This window comes from Myotis myotis, unplaced genomic scaffold, assembly GCF_014108235.1.
Source record: "Myotis myotis isolate mMyoMyo1 unplaced genomic scaffold, mMyoMyo1.p scaffold_m19_p_3, whole genome shotgun sequence".
Taxonomy (NCBI): domain Eukaryota; kingdom Metazoa; phylum Chordata; class Mammalia; order Chiroptera; family Vespertilionidae; genus Myotis; species Myotis myotis.
Window position 1 is genome coordinate 48,824,819 of NW_023416335.1, and position 25,960 is coordinate 48,850,778.

Below are 25,960 nucleotides of genomic sequence, written 5' to 3' on the forward strand. Positions count from 1 at the left end.
AATTCACATGCTATAAAATTTATCCGATTAAAAGTGTACAATTCAGCCCTAGCCGGTTTGGCTCAGTAGATAGAGCATCTGCCTGCAGACCAAAGGATCCTGTATTCGATTCTGGTCAAGGGCACATACCTTGGTTGCAGGCTTCTCCCTGGCCCAGGCCCTGGCCCGGGAACATGCAGGAGGCAACCAATAGATGTGTTTCTCTCACATAGATGTTTTTCTCTCTTTCCCTCTTTTCCACTCTCCCTAAAAATCAATAGAAAAATATCCTCAGGCGAGGATTAACAAAAACAAAAAAGTGTACAATTCAGTGGTTTTAAGTATATTTATCATATTTAATTTTCCTAGTTCATCTTCTTTTCTATCCACACACAATATTAAACAAAGTTAATAAATTATTTAACTTGTATTCTACTTCAGTATTTTTTTCTTACACTTTACATATATTACCTCCATTTTGCATATACAATCTTAATTTATAGATGAGGATACTGAAACTAGAAGAGATTATGAAACTTTTACAATATTGGGCTTATGATCCATGTACTTTATATCTACAAACCTACCTCGTCCTCTACTACTTTAATCTTGGTCTGGATAGTTCAATACCTCACCCAGATTTTTGCAAAAGTGCCTACCTGGTACCCATGCTTCTGTCATTCATTGCTGAGTCTCTTCTTTGCAATGCAACCAGAATGACCCACTAAAAACTGAGGAGAAACCATGTCTCTTCTCTGCTTTAATTCATACAAATCTCCCCCCTCCCTTTTTTTTTTAATACGGAATGCTTTACAAATTTGTGTGTCATCCTTGCACAGGGGCCATGCTAATCTTCTCTGTATTATTCCAATTTTAGTATATTTATGAGCACCTAATTTTCCCTTTTCAATGAGAGTAAAAGCCAAAGTACTTCGATGTCCTAAGGTTTTAATCTTATTTTCCCATCCTTATTCTATGGCTTCATCTTCTAAAACTCCCATCTTGATACATCAGCCACATTAGATTAAACATTCTGTTATTGATACATTGGCCACACTAGAGCTCTTGCTAGACAACAATTAGTTCTATTCTTTAAAACAATCATTGTTATTTTTATTCTTACTAGAGACCTGGTGCACGAATTCATACACTGGTGGGGTCCCTCGGGGTCATCTAGGGGGATCAGGCTAAAACTCACAGTCCAACACTGCCTGCAGCTCCTACCTGCTGCTCCCGTTCATCCCGGCCCCACTGTGCCTGCCACAGGCTCGCACCCAATCAGTCCCGATTGTGAGAGGCTCATGCTGCTGCAGCAGTGCTCACCAGCCAGGAGCCCTGCATCTGGCACCCTCCTGAGGGAAGTGACCTGTGAGATCAAGCCGAAACCGGCTCTCCAACATCCTTTGAGGGGTCCCGGATTGTGAGAGTGTGCAGACAAGGCTGAGGGACCCCACCGGTGCACGATTGATTGGGGAGGGACCACAGGAGGGCTCCAGAGTATGTCCAGCCCATCTCACTCAGGCCCAATCGGCCAGACCCCAGCAGCGAGCTAACCTACCAGTCGGAGAATCTGCTCCCTGGTGGTCAGTGCAGGTCATAGCGACTAGTCGATTGGTTGACTGTCTGCCCCTCTTGGTCAGTGCACATCATAGCGACTGATCGACCAGTCTACTGTCTGCCACTGGTGATCAGTGCACATCATAGTGAGCAGTTGAGTGGCCTTAGCATAGCATTAGCATATTAAGCTTTGATTGGTTGAACAGTCGACCAGTCACTGGACCACTGGACACTTAGCATGGTGCACTTTTATCCTGCCCCAGCATTTCACATCACCTACAGTTATCTTTCTCTGAGGCACTTATTACTGACTGGCATAGGTTAAAAGTCTATTGTCATTCTTCTGTCTCTACCACTAGAATAATGGCAGAGAATATGGTGGTTTTGTTCACTACAGTATCCCCAGAACCCATAATTTATACTCCCTCAACAACACAAGAAATTAGGCTTTACAACTAAAGATGATAATGTACTCTAAAATATGAAGTAGATTTAGTTTGCTTCCCTACTCCAGAATTATCATAGAAAAGAAGTAAACTAAAGAACTAAAGAATTAAACTAACATCTGCTATTGAACTGGTTCTAATTATACTAATAAATCTTGATTTTGCCATTTTCTACCACACAAATAATTATACAAAGCTTATTTGCATGTGAATATATGGGTGTAAATTAATGCAAATAAGAACCCAAATAAAGAATCATCTCATGTAAATTGTGATCAATTAATTGTATAAGAATTTATTATAAATAATTGCAAAACTCTATGAACTTAAAATATGTTTATTGCAGTAAAAATGGAAGAAGTTATTGTAGCATTCTGTTGCCGGGTGTTAGTTCTGAATGGCAGACATTCATTTACTACATGAACAGCTTTAGCTAAATATGGTCTAATGAGGATCTTCTGGAAAACAGAAACTGCTAAATATTCAAAAGTTATTTGTTCACATCTAGTTGAAAGGTAAAATGGAAAGAAACAATGTTTAATAGAATCTGATAAGTATTTAGAATAAAAACATGCCATGAATTACAATTACAGAAATGCTTATCACTGATGAACTAAGTATAAAATTATCTTTATTTATTTTATTACTAAAAGGAACAATAAACATATTTTATATAAAATCTACATTGGCTCTGATTTAAAACATTTCTCATCTGCTGAAATTTGACCTTTGCTAAAGCAGAGTGACAGAGCTAAGTTTGATATTTTCCTCTTCTTTTTTAAACTTGTACTTCTCCATTAGAACATTTCAGAGTAAATGGCAAAGAAAAGCTCAGGCCCTAACTGGTTTGGCTCAGTGGATAGAGCGTCGGCCTGGGGACTCAAGGATCCCAGGTTCGATTCCTGTCAAGGGCATATACCTTGGTTGCGGGCACATCCCCAGTAGGGGGTGTGCAAGAGGCAGCTGATCGATGTTTCTCTCTCATCGATGTTTCTAACTCTCTATCTCTCTCCCTTCCTCTCTGTAAATAAATTAATAAAGTATATTTTTTAAAAAAAAGAAAAAATCAGGATGTTGATTATTTTTATTGACTACTTTATTGTCTATTTCAAAGCAATGTTGTGTTTTGTTTTGGCTATAGACTTAATAGCAGATTAGAAAAATATAGTCAAGGGATTAGAAGAAGAAAAATAAGGACAAAGTAGTTCCACAATTTTGTAGCATTTTTAGATTTTATTCCACCTTAAATTGTAATATCTTCTAAAAAATGTTTTTAAAATGCCATAGTTTATTTTTTTACTTATATGACAAAATGAAGGATTTTATCATTAAATCTATTCCAAAACCATTTGTTACTATTAAAGGATATGGAAATCTCAAGATGTGATGTGAAATTGCTGTATTAGTTCAGTGGTTGGCAAACTGTGGCTCGCGAGTCACATGCGGCTCTTTGGCCCCTTGAGTGTGGCCACGAAGTTTTAATCGCACTGTATGTGCGCGCCCGCACGTGGTATTTTGTGGAAAAGCCACACTCAAGGGGCTGCAGTTTGCCGACCACTGTACTAGTTGGAAATATCTAGTTTTGTTATAAACAATGAGAAAAAAATCAGAAGCGTGAAACTCATAAGAAAAAAAACATAAATAATAAGTAATTTATTAGCTCATGATATATACTAGTAGATGCTCTCATTGGATGCTTTAAGTATAGAGTGTGCTGGTGGCATAAGAGACTTAGATTCCAGAAGTTTGTTCAACGTACAGTAAGTTAAATATAAAAAACAACAAGAATAATACTAATAAAGAGAAAATTTGATGCAAGAAATGTGTCTCTTTTAATAGACATGAAAAAAACAAGTCATGATTATGTCACATCTGGGCCAACAGCTATGTCTCCCCTAAATTGGCCACCCATTGGTGAGACTCAGTATGGTCGCATTCTGCCCATATGTGCTCAGCCCCAAAAATGAAGCTAAAACTCATAACTACCCAGCAGGATAATTGGCAAACTGCAGCTATTGGCAAGGCATATTTTTACCTATTATAATAGAAAATGTGAATGTATCATTGGCCATCTGTTGGGGCCCCTTTGCTCAAACCTCAACTCTGCTTCTTGTAACCAAACTATCTGCGGAAAAGCCGATGGTGGGGAGAGAAGGAAGTGAGTGAGAAAACATATGAACATTACATAACTCAGGATTCAGACAATGTGATTATTTTAACAATGAATACATTTTTCTATGTATATTTACCTCCCCAATATCTTTCTCCTTACTTTTCTCTGTGCGTTTCAATTTAAGTTGATAAACTAAATGTTTCATTTACCTTAAATCCATCTGTGAGTTTTCTGTCCCATGATATTGGGATAATTTACCCGTATTGCACTGGGAGGCTACCACTTCATCAACATAAGTGCCCCCGCATGACACGGCACTACTACTTCCCTGGCAAAATGTCAAATGCATCAGCCACCTTTTTGGGAGCCTTACTGGATTCCATTTCTACACATACCCCTCCTCATAGGCCACAGGAACATTCCCACTTAGAGCCCCTACCTCCACTTCTGTTCATCATGCCTTGGGCACCTCAGACTGAAATTCTGAATTCAATTGGCTCTGAGACAATTATTCAAGTCTGCATGGACTTATACCCAGGCCTGTCCTCATTGATAGCGACCAAAAGGACCTGTTTTCTGAGTACATGAACAACATTTGGTCTTGTAGGCAACTGGTCCACCAGCATGTGTTCAAGGATTCTCATACTGCAGGAGGGCGCCAGGAATGGAAAAGCCAGAGGCCAGGGCTGGCTGTCTCCCTGGTACCATGGAGAGAGACACCTTTCTGGCACTAAAAGAAATCCAGTATTTTCAAACGCAAACCTGACTATCCAGGACTTTATGAAGGTGTATTTGTCGAAGTAGAAAGACAAAATATACTATATTTCACAACCTGTTAACTTCACTTGTAACTTTGATATATTTGTGCATATGGTATGTGGGCCACCATTTGTACTGAACTTTGTGAGAGTTCAGGCAAGGCCTGTCATTATGTCTTCCTTTATGAAAGAAGGAAAGTGTAACAGCATGTGAAAACAGGGTGATATTTTGAAGCAATAGCAGAACTTCAATTAAAATATTACGTAATTTTCAAACAATGTTCTTTCTCTAAAATTGTTTAGCAAACTGGTTGCTTTAAGTTTGGGAAGCATTTAAAATAGAATGTGTTTCAGGAAAGTCAGGTTTAAATAGATAAATGAGTAATAGAAACCTTGGGGAAAATAAGGTTTGGTGGCACAAAGTAATATTTCAGTGAAGCCTCTGGAAAAGAGAAGGTGTGGGAACAGTGTATGACTAGAATTTGGTAGGAATACAATATTTCAGTCAGTTGTTCAGAAATAAAACTGTACTCTAACACTTGAATAAAACAAATCCAGGACAATAATCAGTTATTCATCTACCGGGCCTGTTACTTGTTATGGATTTCATTAACTACCAGTCCTTTCTTAATCATTTTTACTGGAGTCCAGCCAGTGTGGCTCAGTGGATGAGTGTCGATCTATAAACCAGGAGGACACATGCCCTGGTTGCGGGCTCCATCCTCAATGTGGGGCGTGCAGGAGGCAGCCGATCAATAATTCTCTCTCATCATTGATGTTTTTATCTTTCTCTCCCTCTTCTTTCCTCTCTGAAATCAATAAAAATGTATTTTAAATAAATAAATACATAAATAAATAAATAAATAAATAAATAGTAATATTCTAAAATACTCATAGAGGAGAACAAATATATAAATTTGGTAAAGTGTAAGAAAAAAATATTTTGACCCTAGAACTCCATACCCAAGGGACCACCCTCTAATTCTAAGTGAAAAAAATAATTTTAAAATCTGTAAGGACTCAATTTTATATATATATATATAGTATATACATACACATAAATATAATTTCTTGAGCATCACAAATTTTTAACAAAGAGAGAGGACAAGGAGAAAATACGTATCAATGAACTGATTTGAGGAGCTCTCAAAAATAACAATTCCATAATAATCTAGAAATCATTTGACCCTATTAAAGTCCATGAGGGGATTGATGACTCTGTGTCATCACCAGCAGCAGGCCAAGGCAGGTGCAGGATGGGGGGCAAGGCTGCGAGGCAGCCAGGGCTGCAAGGGCCCTGGCAGCTGGGACTGGGAAGGCCTACCCTTGCATGAATTTCATGCATCAGGCCTCTAGTAATAAATAGTTAAAAATTTAAGGGTGACTTATTGTACTGTACATTAAGGATGAACCTAAAAAACAGATAACTAAATTATAGACAATGAAAAGGCAAATGTGGTTGAAATACATGTTGGCATTAATCTCAAATTTTCACTGTTTCTTCAATCTTTCCCCTCTATATCTGCCTTATTGCATTGAATCAATCAGCTGCATTCAATGCTTCAATATCATTTATGAATAAGAGGATGATATTTAAAAAGAAGTCAGAAAGAAGGAAAAAGTAAGATTTATCACTCCATATTCTAAAATAGCTTTTTTCCCCTAAAGTAGCTATTTTAAAGCCAACACTTTTGACGAGAAAGAACTACTTTGCAATTTAAAATGCTATACTCGGCAAGAATAAGCTCATAATGGTTACGCCATAAAGATAGCCTGGAAAGATAATAAATAAAACAACAGACCACCCTTAAAAATTATTTACATTTTTCTGGTGAAGGAAGTAATTTAGAAGCAGAGATGAGACCTACAGAGTAGTGCAATACTCCTATTGAAATCTCAGTGAAGATTTAAGTGGAGTGATAAAATCCCCATAAAATGTGGGAACTCCAGATCTGATTGCCCCCTGCTTCTGGGGGAAGCTGAATATGTGACAAGCCTCACGGAGCAATTTCCCATTTAGAGGCACGGTGAGAGGGTGTAAAGTACAAAGAGTGGCGTGCTGTGGTTATGTATGGAGGTCCAGAGCGAACTTGGGTGGCTTCCGTACATAAAAGATGAGTCATGAGGTAATCAGAGAGTAGAATAGGTGATATGCCTGCTGTGTTTACTTATGGAGGTGCAGATAAACTCATCAGAAACAAAAGCCTGCAGTGAAAGGCAAAAAGTTAGATATTAGAAAGAAAGTGCAAAAAGGCAGTGAATGATGCTATAGCTCAACAGAAGCCATTTAGGAGAAGCAGATAGATCATCAATAAACAGAGGGTCCACCTTTTTGCAGAATGAAAATGAAGCTCTCGACCACCATACCTTCTCCCAGAGTGGAATTAGATCAGTCTTTGAGAAGATATGAAAGTAAGCTGTCAGGGGGAAAAAAGGATTACAGGCTAAACCTAAAAAAAAAAAAACAAAAAGTGTCTGAGTTTCCTTCCCTTAATTCTGAAAATCTATACTAATAAAAAGGTAATATGCAAATTGGTCATGACCAGATATGCTAATTAGTCATGACCAGTATGTAAACTGACCACCACTCCAACACAATAATAAGAAAGGAATATGCTAATTAGCCCTGATATGCGAATTAGTCACCACCAGTATGCAAATTGACCATCACTCCAACACACAAGATGGCCTGAAGGGGAGGACAGTTGTGGGAGATCAGTCCAACAGGGGAGGGCAGTTAGGGGTTACCAGGCCTGCAGGAGACAGCAGTTGGGAGGCGATCAGGCTGGCAGGGGAGGGCAGTTGGGGGCAACTGAGTCTGCAGGGGAAGGCAGTTGGGGGCGATCAGGCTGGCAGGGGAACAGCTAGGCGTTGATCAGGCTGGTAGGGGAATTGTTAGGGGGTGATCAGGCTGGCAGGCAGAAGCAATTAGGGGCAATCAGACAGGCAGACAGTGAGCGGTTGGGAGCCAGCAGTCCCGGATTGTGAGAGGATCCCAGATTGGAGAGGGTGCAGGCTGGGCTAAGGGACAACCCCACCCTCCAGTACATGAATTTCGTGCACCGGGCCTCTAGTCTAGTCATAATAGTGAATGGTCAGATTGAGGGTTTTGTATGTTTTAAAAATATCCAATAATTGCAGAGGGAAAGGGATTTCTGTCTGCTTCTTCAGTGTCAGGCTAGACAACCCATTATCTCCACTCCTGCTCAAAATTCTCTGTTGGAGGAGTGTGTACCTTTTTGTTTTAGAAATTATTTACTCTACTATCGATTAGGTATTTTACATTTCTGTAATTGTACCTGGTAGCTACTTACACAACAACAAAAATGATCAAATGACCCATGTATGATAGAGTTGCAATTAAGTTCTATTTATAAGAAAATCCCCAAAATTAAAGTTTTATTGTCCTACAGAACTTTAATTTTATAACTAAAGTAGTTATTCAAACTTGTTTTTTTTCAAACACTATGAATACTTCACACACTCACTTTCTTTTCGGATTTATCATCATGCTAGTGTCCCCATTAGAGTTAATTAAATGTTTCTCTCTAACTCTCTCTCTCTTTCTCTCATTATATCTTCTGTTAAAAAAAATATCAAAGTATTGAAAACAACTTGGTATTTCTCTAAAATTTCCAAGAAGAAAATTTTTTTGATCATGAGCTAGGTTTTATTGCTTCTTTTTTAAAAAAATATGTTTTTATTGATTTCAAAGAGGGAGAGGGAGAGAGGGATAGAAACATCAATGATGAGAAAGACTCATTGATCAATTGATCAGCTGCCTCCTGCATGCCCCTTAATAGGGATCAAGCATGCAACCCAGGCATGTGCCCTGACCGAGAATTGACCTGTGACCTCCTGGTTCATGGGTTGATGCTCAACCATTGAGCCACACCAGCCGGGTATAGAAGAAAATTTTAATATTGAATGAGTTGCACAGCTAAATTAATAGTTTGTTCTGCTGGTCATGATGTTCTTTTTTTTTCATGATGTTCTAATTTTTATAAATCATTGCAGAAAAGAGAAACTACGGTGTGCTTGAATGACAAATGTTGAGGGACTTTGATAATTAGTGCATAAATTTTCAAACATAAAACAAACAAAAAACATCCATCCGACTCACCCAAGCCAAATGCTGTCCTTCCCTAATTGTTGTTTTTTTGTTTTGTTTTTTAATATCCTCCTACAATTTGGGCCCAAATTGCATCATGTTCCCTAGAAATTAATAGAAATCCATTGTAGAGACTAGAAGGAATCATCATATTCTGGCAATTTAAGATTGCACTTCTGAAATGACCATTATCTGAAATAGAGTATAGATAATTTTTCAAAGCATATGGGCTTTGTGCTGAAGGTTTTCTAAAGCCTAACTAACTTGAATACCTGTGAAAATGGCTATGCCAAAGGAGTGTATGAAAAGGCAAAACATTATAACTCTTCGTGTGAAACCCTGAATCCTCATCAAAAGGCAGAAGAAACTGCTCCAGCAGGTGTGTTGTACTAGAAAAAAAAATGTTGCAGAAGACATTGATAAAAGAAACAATTCAAGCTCATTTTCATCAGGTAGCAGTGATACCTACTTTTAAGTAACTCCACATGGGAGGTCTGACTGCCCTCTTCATGCAATGCTCACTGAAGTAAATTTAAGAGAGAACCTAATTTTTATTAAAATAGTTGTATTTCCTTTGTTTTTATTACATATATATTCTTACAAAATGTCACATACTCACAGATACACAATGCTACACACCACCAAATTGAAATTAATTTCAGGACAACTGCATATCTCATAATCCCACATCACAAATTCTTGCTTTAGATATTGATTAAACAAAAATTAAAAGCAGAGTTAGTACAATTTAAACATTAGCCATCAGAAGTAACATAGATATGACCTAACAGTGCATTCATGATTATGAAAATAAAATATTCTAAAAGTGAAGGTTAATTATCTGCTTAACATAAAAAAAAAAATGAAGATGTACTGATTTCTAGTAGAAAATGCTAGGTAAATGTGGAATATCTTAAGCACAGCACAGTATTAAATATATAGTTAGTATTCAGTTATCACATTTTTTTATTTACAAAAACATAAAAAAGGAAAGAACTGATTCCACCTATGTTTGTATTATCTTTTTCCAGTTTTCATTATGGTAGTGGTGATATTAATTGAAATGAACTCTAGTCTCTGTAAAATCTGTCACATTACTGGTCCATGATAATTTGGATAAAGACATAAGAATAAAGAAATGAGCCTTAGCTAGTTTGACTCAGTGTATAGAGCGTCAGCCTGTGGACTCAAGGGTCCCGGGTTTGATTCCGGTCAAGGACACATGCCCGGGTTGCAGGCTCAGTCCCCAGTAGGGGGCATGCAGGAGGTAGCCAATCAATGATTCCCTCTGATCATTGATATTTCTATCTCTCTCTTCCTCTCCATTCCTCTCTGAAATCAATAAAAGTATATTTTAAAAATAGAATAAAGAAATGAATAACGTGCTGCCTTTTTTACAATTGTACAGTGTGAATTTAGTCTTTAATATAGAGGTTTTTCAGTACTGGATGAAACAAAGGATGTTCAAGTCAATTTAATGTCTATGGGGGAAAAATAACTATACACGTGTAGCACTTAATGATTCATCTATTTTGGAAATTATTACAAAAATATTGTTTTGCCCGGCTGGTGTAGTTCAGTGGTTGAGCATCAACCTATGAACCAGGAAGTCATGGTTTGATTCCCAGTCAGGGCATATGGATGGGCTGCGGGATCAATCCCAATGAGAGGTGTGCAGGAAGCAGCTGATCAATGATTCTCTCTCATCATTGATGTTTCTGTCTTTCTCTCCCACTCCCTCTCTGAAATCAATAAAAATATTTTTAAATTGCTTTAATAAGTATTAATGCCCAATCAGTATGTTAACAGGTTTCTATGTCATCTGAGATTAGTAATAGTCTCCAATTGAGAGGTAAATCAGAAGAGTAAACATTTCTGGACATACTGGTACCTAATGTGTACAATAATAAAATGTATGGCTGAGAAAATAAGCTATAAGAAAAGTGTCAAGATTAAGAAAGCCACATGTAGCCAAGTCAATAGAAAAACCACAGGAATATTATTGGTAGGCGACTAACATAGCACAAAGAAATGCTGAAATGTACAAACACTCAGAAGCTAGAATGGTTAGAAGTGATGAATACATGCTTTATAATATGCAGACATGTTGGCAAGCAAGAAATAGGCAGTGAAATAACTAGTTCGGGAGATTTGCTATTTTTATCCCTGCCTCTGGCCGCAAACACTAAGGTCAGGTTTCCTTTAAATCAAGGTGAATCAAGTAGACACTTCTTTAGGTAGGCTATTAGACACTTCATTGGGCCTTGGAGAATGACAGAATAAACAGTGAATTAAAAGTTAATATAGAAAAGTCACTTAATCCTTCTGCATATTTTGATAATGATTAATGTGTCAATGGCTGTGCATTTTTCACTTCACTATAATACTGGGGAAATTTGAAGTAGGAGAAGAGATGAGAAAAAGATCAAGAGTAAATGAGTAGCAACATTTCCCACTAAGCCTACCTCTTCCCTCCCCCGCTTTGAGTAAATAGCACAGTCAAGTGAAATAGAAGTGTCAGTGTCCAGCCATGTAGTGTCAAATAAGAAGTCAGGAATTTTGTTTAGGGCTCAATAGAGAAAGCTGTAGGTCAAGAATCCCAATTTCTATTCTGGCTCTTCTGGGGCTAGCAAGGTCGTTTGTAGAATGAGCCTAATTTGACACAATGCCTGGGATAGTCTCCATTTCAAGGTCATATCTAAAACAATGAATAATCATGCTCACTTTAACTCTTTCAAGTATCTTATTTAGATGATAAATTAGAGGGCTTACAAATCATTAGCTCTTAGCTATGGGGCTCATAGTGGTTTATGTGGGCACAATGACTCGGAGGAAGGGGTGCAGTAAAATGGCAGGTGGGTGAATTGATAGAAAGTGTGCACCAGCCTGTTCCCATTGTGTGGTGTGTGTGTGTGTGTGTGTGTGTGTGTGTGTGTGTGTGCGCGTGCATTCATTTAAGGAAAGCAAAATGGTAAGCATAGTAGTTTGTTTTGGAGGCAGTGTGAAAAAAGGGATTTTCTCATTGGAAATAACAATGTATAAGGGAGATAACAGAGATTTTTTTAAGCTGTAACAATTAGCACATGCCATTGTCCTTCATAGAATAAGGATAACTATTAGTTGATTTCTACAATAGCAGTGATATATCACATAAGTACACCTGGCCCTTTATGAGCACTTTATTTACTTTATACTATTTAACCCTCATGTAAAACCCATAGAATAGATATTGTTAGTTGGTATATTTTATAGAGGAAAAAGCTGAAGTAGAGGAATTTAACTGATTTTCCAAGGCCACATGGTAGTAATTGGATAGACATTATGTAATGCAAACTTTTTGGAGTTTCAGCACGAACTTCCAAAAATAACCTCTCAAGTAGCATTGCCTAATAAATAGTTAGCAATGATGGAAGTGCTTCACTATGTTGTCCAATAGATAGTCACTAGTTACAGTCAATGACTGAGCACTTGAAATGTGTATACATTGATTGAAGAATTTAAATTTAATTTTATTTCATCTAATTAATTTTAATAGTCAGATGTGCTAGTGGTTACCATATTAGATAGGACATCTATAGAAAATGACTTATTAATAAGAAAATAATGCATTTTGTGGCTTTTAGCAAAATCTAACTACATACTACATTGCACCTGCATATTTTGGTTTGGTTTTGATGATATTTCCCATATTATTATGTAAAAAACATTGGTTATCTATGTGTCAACCAGTTAAAGCTTATTTGGAAACAGAATATTCTTTGTAGATTATGATAATGGATATGTAAGAAACACCTCTCTTAAAATTTTTTTATTGAAAGTAACTTTGTTAAGCACAGAATTTATTGAAAATTTAAACACAATGGTTAGACTCATACACTTTAGTTGAAATGTTTATTTTTAAATATACATAATTTTAAAGCCCATTTTTAAATTGCATAACATTTTTTCTTCCACAACAGATTATTTATTACATACACACATTGTTTTTCATCAAAATAAACTTTACCCAGATACAAATTATGGCTTTAAAAATTGGCCTTTATAAACAGGAAGCCAGATACTTAAGTAAACAAAAAAAGAAAAAAAAGTTTCTTCCTTAATATAAAGAGCAGGAAATTGATTTTAATCTGGATATATGCTGCAGGTTTGTCCAATCTTGGTCCCCAGGTCAAGTGATGATATTTGCTCAACGTTTATTTAGAAGAGGGTAAATCATCAGCCACACTTGGTTCAGCCCCATATGGTATATTTTAGGATATGTTTGATGACATGTAAACTATAGCAGGGCCTGAGCTATAATTTAAGAGTTTCTGATTATGTAAAAGTCTTGCTAATAAAATTACTCCAGAACACCAACATTTCATTAAGTAAATTGTTCCTTTCATCACAATGCTTTATTGTAAACTTTCAAATACTTATAAAATCTACTTTAAGGAAAAGAGAAAATGTTCACACACACACAAAAAAAAAGAAAATGTTCAGATGCTCCTCCCATTTACGAGATAAAGCAAAGTCTAACTACATACAATATTACACCTGCATATTTTTGTTTGGTTTTTATCACAAAACAAAGAAGTCATAGTTTCACTACTTGAAAGCACACCAGAGATGAATTACATTAAAGTCACAGAAACAATGCACTCTTGACATTATCCTAACCAACGTTTGTTAGGGAATAAACTCATTCATTTGCACTTGTAGATTATGATAATGGACATATAGGAAACACTTTTCTTTAAATTTCTCTATTGAAAGTAACTTCATTAAGTACAGAATTTGAAAATTTAAGTACAGTGGCTGGATTCATACACTTTAGTTAAAATGTTTATTTTTTATATGTGAGGATATTTTACCCAAACTGACAAACTACAAAAAGATTTCATAACAAGATATGTCTGAAAGCTATTTGCTATTTGCACAACAGTTGTATAGAATTCTTACTAGTGTTGTTTTTATAATTGTTGTTTTTGTCATTGCTATTTGGGGATGTGTGTGTGTGCATGAGTATTAGGAATCAAGAATTCTAAGATGCAAATATTTTGGCATCAAATATTTTAATATTTTTTTAATTAATAGAAGATTTGTTCTTTTGGCACAACCAATGGATAAAACAAACGAAAATGTGTTTTTGTAAGAACATGTAATTCCCATTTCTATGCAAATTCTAAGGTATTCATCAGATATTTAATATGACTTTTCTACTGTTTTAGAGAAAATATTTGTATATTAAGTGTTTAAATAATCCTTTTAAAATGAATGAATTGTATATTATTTAATATTAGTGTAGAATAATTTTTATGTTAATGATCAGGGAAAATTTTTTTGCTATTCTATGAGCTTTGAAATGAATATTAAAAATATAGCTATGCCCTAGCTAGTTTGGCTCAGTGGATAGAGTGTCGGCCTGCAGACTGAAGGGTCCCAGGTTTGATTTCGGTCAAGGGCACATGCACGGGTTGGGGGTTGATGCCCAGTGGGGGACATACAGGAGGCAGCCAATCAATGATTTTCTCTCATCATTGATGTTTCTATCTTGCTCTCCCTCTCCCTTCCTCTCTGAAAACAATAAAAATGTATTTTTAAAAAATAAAATAGATAAAATAATCTATACTAATAAAAGCCTAGGTGACCATCACACCCTCACATCATCACAAGATGGCTGCCACAGGATGGCCACCCCATGTCATCACAAGATGGCTGCCACAAGATGGCAGCCCCATGTTGTCACAAGAGGCTGCACCCACATCATCACAAGATGGCCGCCACAAGATGGCTGGCAGGGAGGGCAGTTGTGGGTTATCAGGCAGCAGGGGAAGGCAGTTTGGGGCAATCGGGCCAGCAGGGGAGCAGTTAGGCATCAATCAGGCAGGCAGGGGAGCAGTTAGGGGGCGATCAGGCAGGCAGGCAGGTGAAAGTTAGGAGCCAGCAGTCCCGGATTGTGAGGGGGATGTCCGACTGCCGGTTTAGGTCGGATCCCGCAGGGGCTCCAAGGGGTCCCAGATTGGTGAGGGTGCAGGCCAGGCTGAGGGACACCCATCCAGTGCACAAATTTTGTGCACCGGGTACTCTAGTATACCATAATGCAAGGGCTGACCAGCAGTCTCTGAATGACAGATAAACAGATTACTCAGACACAGTTTGACTGTGAAAGAGAGGGCTAAGGGGCCCCTGGTTCTGGTACCAGGGGCAGCCTCAATTGCCTGCCTCCTTAGGCTTTTATTGGAATTTTTATCTTTAGATATAATCAGTAGGGTGAGTAATCTTGGGAGGACACAAGTGTTTACATTGTCCTCTAGGCAAGGGCATCCAGGTATTAAGCATAAGAATTCTAGTAAACACCTGGGGGTCTGCATATACACAGGCTTTTTTGGAAAGGTCAAAGAATAATTAGGGGTGCCACCTTCGACACTCCCTTAAGTCTCCCCTAAGTCAGAATTCTGATAAACAAGGCCTTCCACACACTTCCCTTTTATCAGAATGACCTCGTTATAACTTTCCAACCAAGACTCATGTGTTCCCCAACACTACAACAGCGGTTTCTTGGAGAAAATTCAGGGTCTTAAGGCTGCCATTTTGCAGTCCTGATTATTCACAGACCTGGTGTCATTCCTGGATTTCTGTGCATAAGATTTCTTTATTTGTTGTCTTGTGGGGTCAAGCTGTGTAACTAGTTCTAGCCTAAGAATTGTTAGAGGAATATATATGTGCAATTTCCTGATAACTGAGATATATAATTGAGATAGCAATACAGCTATGATGAAAAAAAATATGGTCATCTTAATTAATGCAGAAAAAACTTGGAAAAAAATAAAATATCCATCCTTGCTAAAAAACACACACACACACAAAACTCTTAGCAATTTAGGAGTAAAAGGAAATTTCCTCTATTTCAAAAAAGACATCAATGCATAACCTATAGTTGAGATCATGCTTAATGGTGAAAGACTGAATGCTTTCCCCTAAGATAAGAAACATGTCAGAGATATTGACTCTCATCACTTCTATGAGTGTTATAACCAGTGTGGTATGCAAGATAAATAAATTAAAGTCATCCAAGAAAAAGTTTTTATTTTTCTGTGGAAAATTGTACAAAGTCTACTGAAAAGCCAATAGAACTTGTGATTTTAACAAATGTAGACAGAAATATTTTTGTATTGTTTGCCATGTCAGTCAAACCCAGGCAACATTTTATTTAGATATTTTGTTATTTACAAAGTTGACTGTGCTATTGCTTGTACTCACTTTACCTTCCCCTCCTCCCCGCCTCAATGCTTGTGTCTTCTGTCTCTGTCAAGTTCTCATTCTCCCACTCTGATTTTTTCTGGGTTTTTTAAATATATTCTTAATATTGATTTTATTTTGTAATTTTTAAAATGAAAATGAAGTTTAACTACCAGAGACCAAGTTTAAGTGATAGAACAAGTTTTTGAGCCATTATTAAAAATTGTCTAAAAAGTTTCATCCATAAGCTTTTTATAACCTTTGCTAATATAGTTTAACTAGCTTTTAAATTTCAAAGGCTTATATTATATCCTTTAATCTTTTTCAACTAAAATATTAATTTATATTTTATGAATATGTGTGTGTATAAAATTTGAAAAATTTTAGCACCAAAGCCCCATTGAAGCAAGTCTAGCCCCAGAGGGGTGTCTCCAGCACAGAAATTCTCCCACTGCAGACACAGCTGATTCTCACAGCCAATTGACCTGGAGGTCAATTCCTCACAGTGATAACTACAACAATCAAGGCTTAATTACAACAAGACTGTGCACAAAGCCCACAAGGGGGTGCACCAAGAGTGTCTACCTCAGGTAATTGGGACACTTAGCACAGAAAGGAACCCTATCAACACAGCAAAGCATAAAAAATGCTGAGACAAAGAAACAGGACACAAACAACAGAATCGAAGGAAAGCAAACTGCTGGATATAGAGTTCAAAACCACACTTTTAAGGTCTTTAAAGAACTGTCTAGAAGCCACCGATAAACTTAATAAAGCCCTTGAAAAGACTGGTGAGACTGCCGATAAATGTAGTGAGATCTTCAAGAAGACTGGTGAGACCGCCGATAAATGTAGTGAGATCCTCAAGAAATCTAATGAGACCCACGATGTTGTGATAAAGGACCAACTAGAAATTAAGCATACATGGACTGAAATAAAGAATATTATACAGAGTCCCAACAGCAGACCAGAGGATCGCAAGAATCAAGTCAAAGGTTTGAAATAGGAAGAAACAAAAAACACCCAACCGGAAAAGCAAAATGAAAAAAGAATCCAAAAATATGAAGATAGTGTAAGGAGCCTCTGGGACAGCTTCAAGCGTACCAACATCAGAATTATAGGGGTGCCAGAAGAAGAGAGAGAGCAAGATATTGAAAACCTATTTGAAGAAATAATGACAGAAAACTTCCCCTACCTGATCAAAGAAATAGATTTACAAGTCCAGGAAGCGCGGAGAACCCCAAACAAAAGGAATCCAAAGAGGACCACACCAAGACACATCATAATTAAAATGCCAAGAGCAAAAGACAAAGAGAGAATCCTAAAAGCAGCAAGAGAAAGAAACTCAGTTACCTACAAGGGAGTACCCATACGACTGTCAGCTGATTTCTCAACAGAAACTTTGCAGGCCAGAAGGGAATGGCAAGAAATATTCAAAGTGATGAATAGCAAGAACCTACAACCAAGACTACTTTACCCAGCAAAACTATCATTCAGAACTGAAGGCCAGATAAAGAGCTTCACAGATAAGAAAAAGCTAAAGGAGTTCATCACCACCAAACCAGTATTATATGAAATGCTGAAAGGTATCCTTTAAGAAGAGGAAGAAGAAGAAAAAGGTAAAGATACAAATTATGAACAACAAATACACATCTATTAACAAGTGAATCTAAAAATCAAGGGGATAAATAATCTGATGAACAGTATGAACTGGCGATTGTAATAGAATCAGGGACATAGAAAGGGAATGGACTATTCTTGGCTGGGGGGAAGGGGTGTGGGGTGAGGGAAGAGATTGGACAATAATCGTGCACCTATGGATGAGGGCAGTGGGTGGGGAGTGAGGGCAGAGGGTGGGGTGGGAACTGGGTGGAAGGGAGTTATGGTGGGTAAAAAGAGTAACTAATGTAATAATCTGAACAATAAAGATTTAATTTAAAAAAAATTGAAAAATTTTAATTACAGATTTAATGTTAATGTATTTTGATTAAGCTTTGCAATTATGTTTGCCTATATATAGAAAAAATTACCATGTGTTGTTCAAATTTAATAATTTTTAAAATACGTTTTTGTTGATTTCAGAGAGGAAGGGAGAGGGAGAAAGAGATAGAAGCATCAATAATGAGAGAGAATCATTGATTAGCTGCCTCCTGCACACCATCTCCTGGGGATCCAGCCCACAGGGCATGTGCACCGATTAGGACTCGGCTGTGAGCCTCCTGGTTCATAAATCAATGCTCAACCATCAAGCCACACTGGCTGGGCCAACTTTAAGTATTTTTAGGGAACAATACTTTCATTGTATTAGTTTATTTAAAATGCCAGGTGCTACCTTGCAAAGCTTAGGAGATAATTAAACTTTTGTTTCATTTGAAGCTTGTTTTGTTATTTTGAAGTATATGTCAAGAGTATTAATTAATATAAGTGCAATGTGGGGGTGGCATTTAATAAAAACTTTATAGATTTTCAGAAATGTAGAATCTGAAAAATGTGGACAGAATATTAATGAACTTAGCAATGCATCTATTACAAACAAATGTAAAATAAAGGAAAAATCATAAACGTCAAAGTCTGTAATAGAAAGCATAAACAAAAGGAATAGAAAGTGCATGCTTTCAGGTAGTTTGTATAATCTATGATGTTGTTTCATCTATAGTGCTCTAATGTAATATTTTCTATAGATATTGATTTTCATTTGATGGAATTGGAACACACGTTCTATGATTACATAGTATATAAGAATGATTAAAATACTGCTTTAGCCTTACCAAGGTCAGTAAAATAATAGTATGGCTAATTTAAATAATATTCGGCAACTTGTTAGGATCAAATTTATTCAAAAAATATCTGTTCTTTCAAAAGGTAATTTGTACAAAACACAATGAGGTATTTCTGCTTCTCAACTTGTTGCTATGCTTTTAATTGGAGGATACTCTTTCATCATATAGAAGAATTTTTGTATTGATTGCTTGAACAGATTACAAATAGGCTGTTAGCATTCTGGAGGTCATTATTTACAAATTGCAAAGAATCAAGCAGTGATTATCAAGGTACAAGAGTGCTTGATAACACAATCAAGAATTTACATAATTCATTATGATCTCTTTATCCAGGAAGACATAATGATAGCATGCAGTTGGGGGATAAATTATTTTTAAAAATTGTCTGCTTACTTCATACATATTTAAAAGAAAGATTTTTTTTCCTGATAAACCAGGCTCTTCCATTTCAAGGCTATTTTGTGCAAAGTTGTTATGCTTTTGTTGTAACAGGACTTAATGCTCACCTTGATCTTTTCCTCAGTGCCCATATGTAAAGCACCTTTATAAGTATCATAATTTATAATGAAGATATATGTATGTGCATATACATATCCACACATAATAGCTTTTAAAGGATTAAAATAAGCACTACTTATCTTTTGGAACCAAACAAATATAGTTTTGTTTTGTTTTTATAATTTTTAATGTTTTTTGTTTTTAGAATTTCTTTAATAACTGTCACTTATTCTAAAACTCCTTTAAAATTCTCAACAGAAAATATAATGATGATTTTAATAATACACTTGAAGTTTAAACAGTGGTAACTAAGGGTGAGCATTTTCATTTTAATTCCAGACATGATGTTAAAGGCCTTTTAAGTCAGCTATTTCTTCTCTATCTCAATTTGAAATATGAAACAAAAATTAAATATATAACTTAAAATTTTATGAATACAGTCTCACATTTTAAAATAATCAATGCTTAATTATAAATAAGACAATGTTATTTCTCATGGATATATATCAAATATCAAAAAGTAAAAATAAATAAAACAGTTTTCAATTTGTTAATTATATTATAGGATCTTGATTACTGATAATTTCCTTAAATTACTTAAATTTTGTATTTGATCTATTCTTTTACGTACCTGATATTTTAAAGGTGCATATAAACCAACTTGGGATATAAATCAAGCTGAGATGAGAAGAAGAAAAAAAAACTAAAACAACAATAGTACCATTTTTCTTAATCTTGTTTGTGAAATAGATTTAAATAAGAGGTTGTTTACTATTTAGTGATTTTTAAAAGCTCTGAACTGCTCCCAAAATTTTCTCTAGTGATCAGTTTTACTTCTTTTGATAAATTAACATAATATGCAGACATTTTTATCAACCAGAAACCTGTTGGATAGGCTCAGGTCATCTCATTTTCCTATTCGCCTTTTGGGATCAGCCACTTAGCCTGATCCATCCTGTTCACCTTCCGCCCACCCCCACCCCCCTGCCACCCCCCCGCCAGAGAGAGGAAGGAAGAAGGAGAGAGAGAGAGCTTCCTCCTGCATGCCTCCTGCTGGGAACTGAACCTGCATCTGGGGCTTGTGCCTGACCAGGAATCAAACCCACGACCTCCTGTGTTTGGGACAATGCTCAACCAACCAAGCCACACTGGGGAGGCAACCTGTTTACTTTTTGTCTTTTGACTCTGACTACTAAATTGATCAACTGTTACTTTTCTCAGTTGTCCATACTTCTGCCATCCTCAACTCCTATGGCATTACAAGATCTATTTCTAAGGAAATAGTTTCATAAGACCTCCATGCTTGAATACTTTGACAATGCTTCCTTGTTCTCAAAATAAATTTTAATGTATTTACTTTAGCATCCAATAATTTTATGGTCTGAATACCTTTTTGTTTTTCCACTTTATACTTTACACTGGTTTGTCCCCATGCCTCCTATCCACACACTTGCCCTCCTTCCTATAATATTTCTTTCTTTATTTTACCTAAACATTGGAAATATACTCTCAGTTTACAGCTTTAACTTCAAATCATCTGATAACCTTCTTTGAATCCAAAAATTTAAACAATAGTCAAAATTTCCATAAGCCTTCAGAGTTCCCTGTATATATTTCATTGAGAGATCATGCCGCATTTTGCAATTCCTTTTTTTTTTTTTTTTTTTTTTTTTTGTCAGCACAGGAGTCATTTTTATTTTTCCCCACTTATTATGCCATAAATTCATAGGGAACAGGTTCCAGCAGCTCAGGCTCCTTCCCATTGGTTCTCACAAAGTGTGCTTCTCTGGGTGGAGCAGGCTGATGCTTCAGTTGAAACCAGGTACCTTTCTCTTCGGCTTCCTATTATTCTGATCATTTTCCTTCGGTCTTTTCAGGAAGCTGTCTCAGCTCTTAGAGTGCTTAATATGCTCAATACGCACATTCATTCTCTTGGCAAGGATCTTGCCCTTACCTTGCTTGTTCACAACAATGCCCACTGCATGCTGGGTGACCTTGTAGGCTCTTCCAGTTTTGCCCTGGTGACATTTGTGGGGCATTCCTTTTTGACAGTGCCCATTCCTTTGATGTCCACAATATCACCTTTCTGGTAGATGTGCATGTATGTGGCCAAAGGAACAACTCCATGTTTTCTAAAAGGCCTAGAGAACATACAGCGGGTGCCTCTCCTTTTTCCCTTTGTGTTAGTCATTTTGGTGAATTACTGGAAGATAGATGGTGGCTCTGGCCAAAAGGAAGCACATTTTGCAATTCTTGTTTCTCACTTTTCTCCACAAATAGACACCTATATCCTTTAGGGTACTAGGCACCTCAGATTCTGGCTTAAACAGAAGTTCATTAAATATTTGTAGAATGAGTCAAAGATAAATTAATGGATTAACTAATCACTGTCTTCCTCCTTTCTTTCCTGAGTAATTAAATCTCAATAATAAAAACACTTACAATTGAATGCTAAAATGCATGCCTCCGCCCCCCCCCCAAAAAAAATTATTTTCTTTCTCTCATCCATAGTCCAAAAGTGGTTACTCTGTCAGACAAACTAGCAAGCATATTGGGCAGGCAACGTTGAGAGGCCAACACCAAGAAATATTGCCTTTATTAGCATGTGAATAAAGATAAGAAAATAAAGTACAGGAACATAGAATGGAGCTGTGAGACACAAATAAAAACATGTACTTATGTTTATGCTTGAAGAAGAGTCTTATATTTAATCTAATTGTGGATAATTTTCAGGAATAAGATCATTTATAGTCTTCTAAGAAGTAAGGTCTGCATTTTAAACATGTTCTTCACTACTCCTTGTTTTTAATCATTTTTACAATTTTTTTAAATCATTTTTACAAGAATGATAATCAACAGTGATCACTTTAGTTGGGTGGTGAATATCAACCACTCCATAAGTGAAGTATATACAAGGTAGTTAAATCACTTATTTCTAAAAAAAATAAACTAGTAAATGTTTTCTAATAAAATAAATAGCCTTTCCCCCTTCCCCCTCACCCGCAAGCACCTAGGGCCCTTCTTTGCCTCTATAACTCATTTCCTCAGCCCATCTCATCTACAAATAAATGTCTTCTTATAGTTGGAAAAAAAATAAAATATGCCAAAACCGGTTTGGCTCGATGGATAGAGCATCGGTCTGTGGACTGAAAGGTCCCAGGTTCAATTCCGGTCAAGGGCATGTACCTGGGTTGCTGGCACATCCCCAGTAGGGAGTGTGCAGGAGGCAGCTGATTGAGGTTTCTCTCTCATCAATGTTTCTAACTCTCTTTCTCTCTCCCTTCCTCTCTGTAAAAAATCAATAAAATATATTTTTTTAAAAAATAAATAAAATAAAATAATCTTGATCCATAGCCAGTTTGGCTCAATAGATAGAGCATCGACCCATGGACTGATGGGTCCTGGGTTCAATTTCAGCCAAGGGTACATACCTCCATTGCAGGCTGGTTCACCAACCCCAGGTCTGTGCATGTGTGGAAGGCAACCAATCAATGTGTCTCTCTCACATCAATGTTTCTCTCTGTGTCTCTTCCCCTGCCTTTCACTCTCTCTAAAAATCAATGGGGAAATATCCTTGGGTAAGGAGAAGAAAGAAGAAAGAAAGAAAGAAAGAAAGAAAGAAAGAAAGAAAGAAAGAAAGAAAGAAAGAAAGAAGGAAGGAAGGAAGGAAGGAAGGAAGGAAGGAAGGAAGGAAGGAAGGAAGGAAGGAAGGAGAAGGGAAGAGAAGGGAAGGGAAGAGAAGGGAAGGGAAGGGAAGGGAAGGGAAAGGAAGGGAAGGGAAGGGAAGGGAAGGGAAGGGAAGGGAAGGGAAGGGAAGGGAAGGGAAGGGAAGGGAAGGGAAGGGAAGGGAAGGGAAGGGAAAGGAAGGGAAGGGAAGGGAAGGGAAGGGAAGGGAAGGGAAGGGAAGGGAAGGGAAGGGAAGGGAAGGGAAAGGAAGAGGAACAAAGACTTTTGAAAAATCCCATTTAATAAGATTATAAAAATAACTACTGAACATTATTTTTCCCTTCTCCTTATTTCTCTTTCTACATGTTATACTTGTAAAAAGTTTTAATCTTCTTATTCTTCACCAATTATATGAAAATACTAGAGGCCCAATGCATGAAATTCATGCAAGAGTAGGCCTTCCTTCCCTGGCTACCAGCACCAGCTTCCCTCTGGCATCTGGGACCCTGGCTTCTCTCACAGCCCAGGCTTCTTCAGGAAGGACAGAAGGACATATGGAAAGATGTCTGGTCTAATTAGCGTATTATGCTTTTATTATTATAGATATCAATAGAAAAAAAGGTCAAAAAGTAGAAAGAGGGGATATAGCAGCAATAATATAGGGAGAAGAGAGAGATAGTAGATTAATAAGGTTAAAAAATAAAAAGGAGGGCTCAGAAAAGGGGCTAGAAATTAAAGATTATGTGAAAGTGGTTGCTACTAAGTCATCATTTTACTTGATTTTAGTATTTTAAAAAACAATTTTTTCATAAATTTTTCTCAAAATTAAGAATTTAAGAAGTGAATGGTTGGCCTGGCCAGTATTGCTCAATGGTTGAGCATTGACATATGAACTAGGAGGTCACATAGCTCAATTCCAGGTCAGGGCACATTCCCGGGTCGCAGGTTCAATCCCCAGTGTGGGGCTTGCAGGAGGAAGCCAATTAATAATTATCTCTCATTATTGATGTTTCTATCCCTCTCTCCCTCTTCCTTATTCTCTGAAATAAATAAAAATAAAAAGTATTTTAAAAAATAAGCCAATGGTTGAAGTAAAGCATAAGATACTGAGTGGGGCCCTAACCGGTTTGGCTCAGTGGACAGAGCGTTGGCCTGCGGACTAAAGAGTCCCAGGTTCAATTCCAGTCAAGGGCATGTACCTTGGTTGCGGGCACATCCCCGGTAGGGGGTGTGCAGGAGGCAGCTGATCGATGTTTCTCTCTCATCGATGTTTCTAACTCTCTATGCCTCTCTCCTCCTCTCTCTGTAAAAAATCAATAAAAAAAATTTTTTTTTAAAAAGATACTGAGTGGGGCAAAAGTAGGTTTACCATTGTTCATATGGAAAATAATACAATAAGTAATAAATAATGATACAAGAATAAACACTGTGTTTCAAACCCCCTTTGCCCCACCCTATAACACAACAGTATCCAAAATATTTACACAATTCACCATTTTTTCCTGTGACAAGCATTGTTCATTCCACTTCAGAAAGAAGAAAAATGTAATAAACACATGTTGAACAAACTTCTATGCTCTCTGAATTGACACTGCTTTCATGCTAGCTGAGGCATCCGAACAAGTACGAATAGGGGTGAAACTGGGGATGGTCTGCTTGGCTTTAGATCCACTCCTCCGCTAGTTTGTGGTATACCCATGAGCAGAATGTGCTGTAGCTAAGTGGTGTCTAAATAGAACTGGACTTCTATCATGATTTTTTTAAACATTTAGACAGATAAGTAATTGCTATAAGTCAGAAAATGTGAAAAAAGTTTTAAGGCTAAAATTATTTCTAGTGTCTTTCCAACTCATTACTGTATGTCTTGTAGTTTTACTTCATAGAGTTCTAGGGTAGAATAATTTTGCTAATGTAAACTGCCTTGAAGCTAAGAAGTTCTATCAAAGTAATATGTATATAGATCCTCTTTGGATTTTTAGGTGTATTTTCTTAAAATTATCAAAGTAGCAAGATACCAGGACTTATCAAAGTAACAAGAAACCAGTGACTTATTTAACTTAGGAAAGGTCAGTACTAATTGGAAAGACTTTTAAAGAATTGTTTTAATGATGATAAACATCTGAACACTGTCTAATGTAGAAATTGCCTCAAAGCATACATGTCCTAAACACAACTTATTAATGAAGGTGACATTTTGAAAGAAATACTGCAAAGAGAAAATTTTAATAAGCTTAAAAATATTTGACTTAATGGAAATTAGTACAACACCTGAACCCACATGCTAAAATTAATTTTTGACTATCTTTCAATATATATTTGTATGTTTTTAAATGTTAATTTAAAAATTAAATCAGATAAGTCCTGTTGTATGTGAATATTGCAATATAACATTTTTTAATCTCAGTGTAATAGGAATAATTGCCAAGGAAATTTATTATTTTCTATTGCTAAAATAATAACTGGAGAGTTCTTGCTTAAACAATTGATTAACTACTAAAGATATTTTATAAAACTTGACAGTACAGTAAAAACTAGTATAATTGTAATAATTGCTCTCTGTTCATTAACATAACAGAATTTTGGAGTAATATCTTTTTGTAGTCTACCATTTGCTTAGTTACTTTAAAACAAAGCAGAGGTATTTGGACTTTAAAAACAAACTTTATAAAACATTTTTTTTTACTTAAATTGACTAGTATATTTGTAGGACAATCACTTTAATTAAATGTAAACTGCTAGTTAAGTTTTAGTCCATTTTATTTTTTATATTTACTGTTTTTCCACTATACTGTTAAAAAAAGAATTCAAACATGAAGGAAAAAAGCAAAGAA

General features: G+C 36.5%; 1 non-coding gene and 1 pseudogene across 1 annotated transcript; both read right to left on the minus strand.

Annotated features, from left to right (window-relative positions):
• Positions 1-773: 773 nt before the first annotated feature.
• On the minus strand, positions 774-875 carry LOC118652236. The gene has a single exon (XR_004966503.1). It is a non-coding gene; the product is annotated as a U6 spliceosomal RNA (small nuclear RNA).
• A 20,298-nt stretch (positions 876-21,173) lies between these two features.
• Positions 21,174-21,654, minus strand: LOC118649791 (annotated as a pseudogene).
• Positions 21,655-25,960: the final 4,306 nt, after the last annotated feature.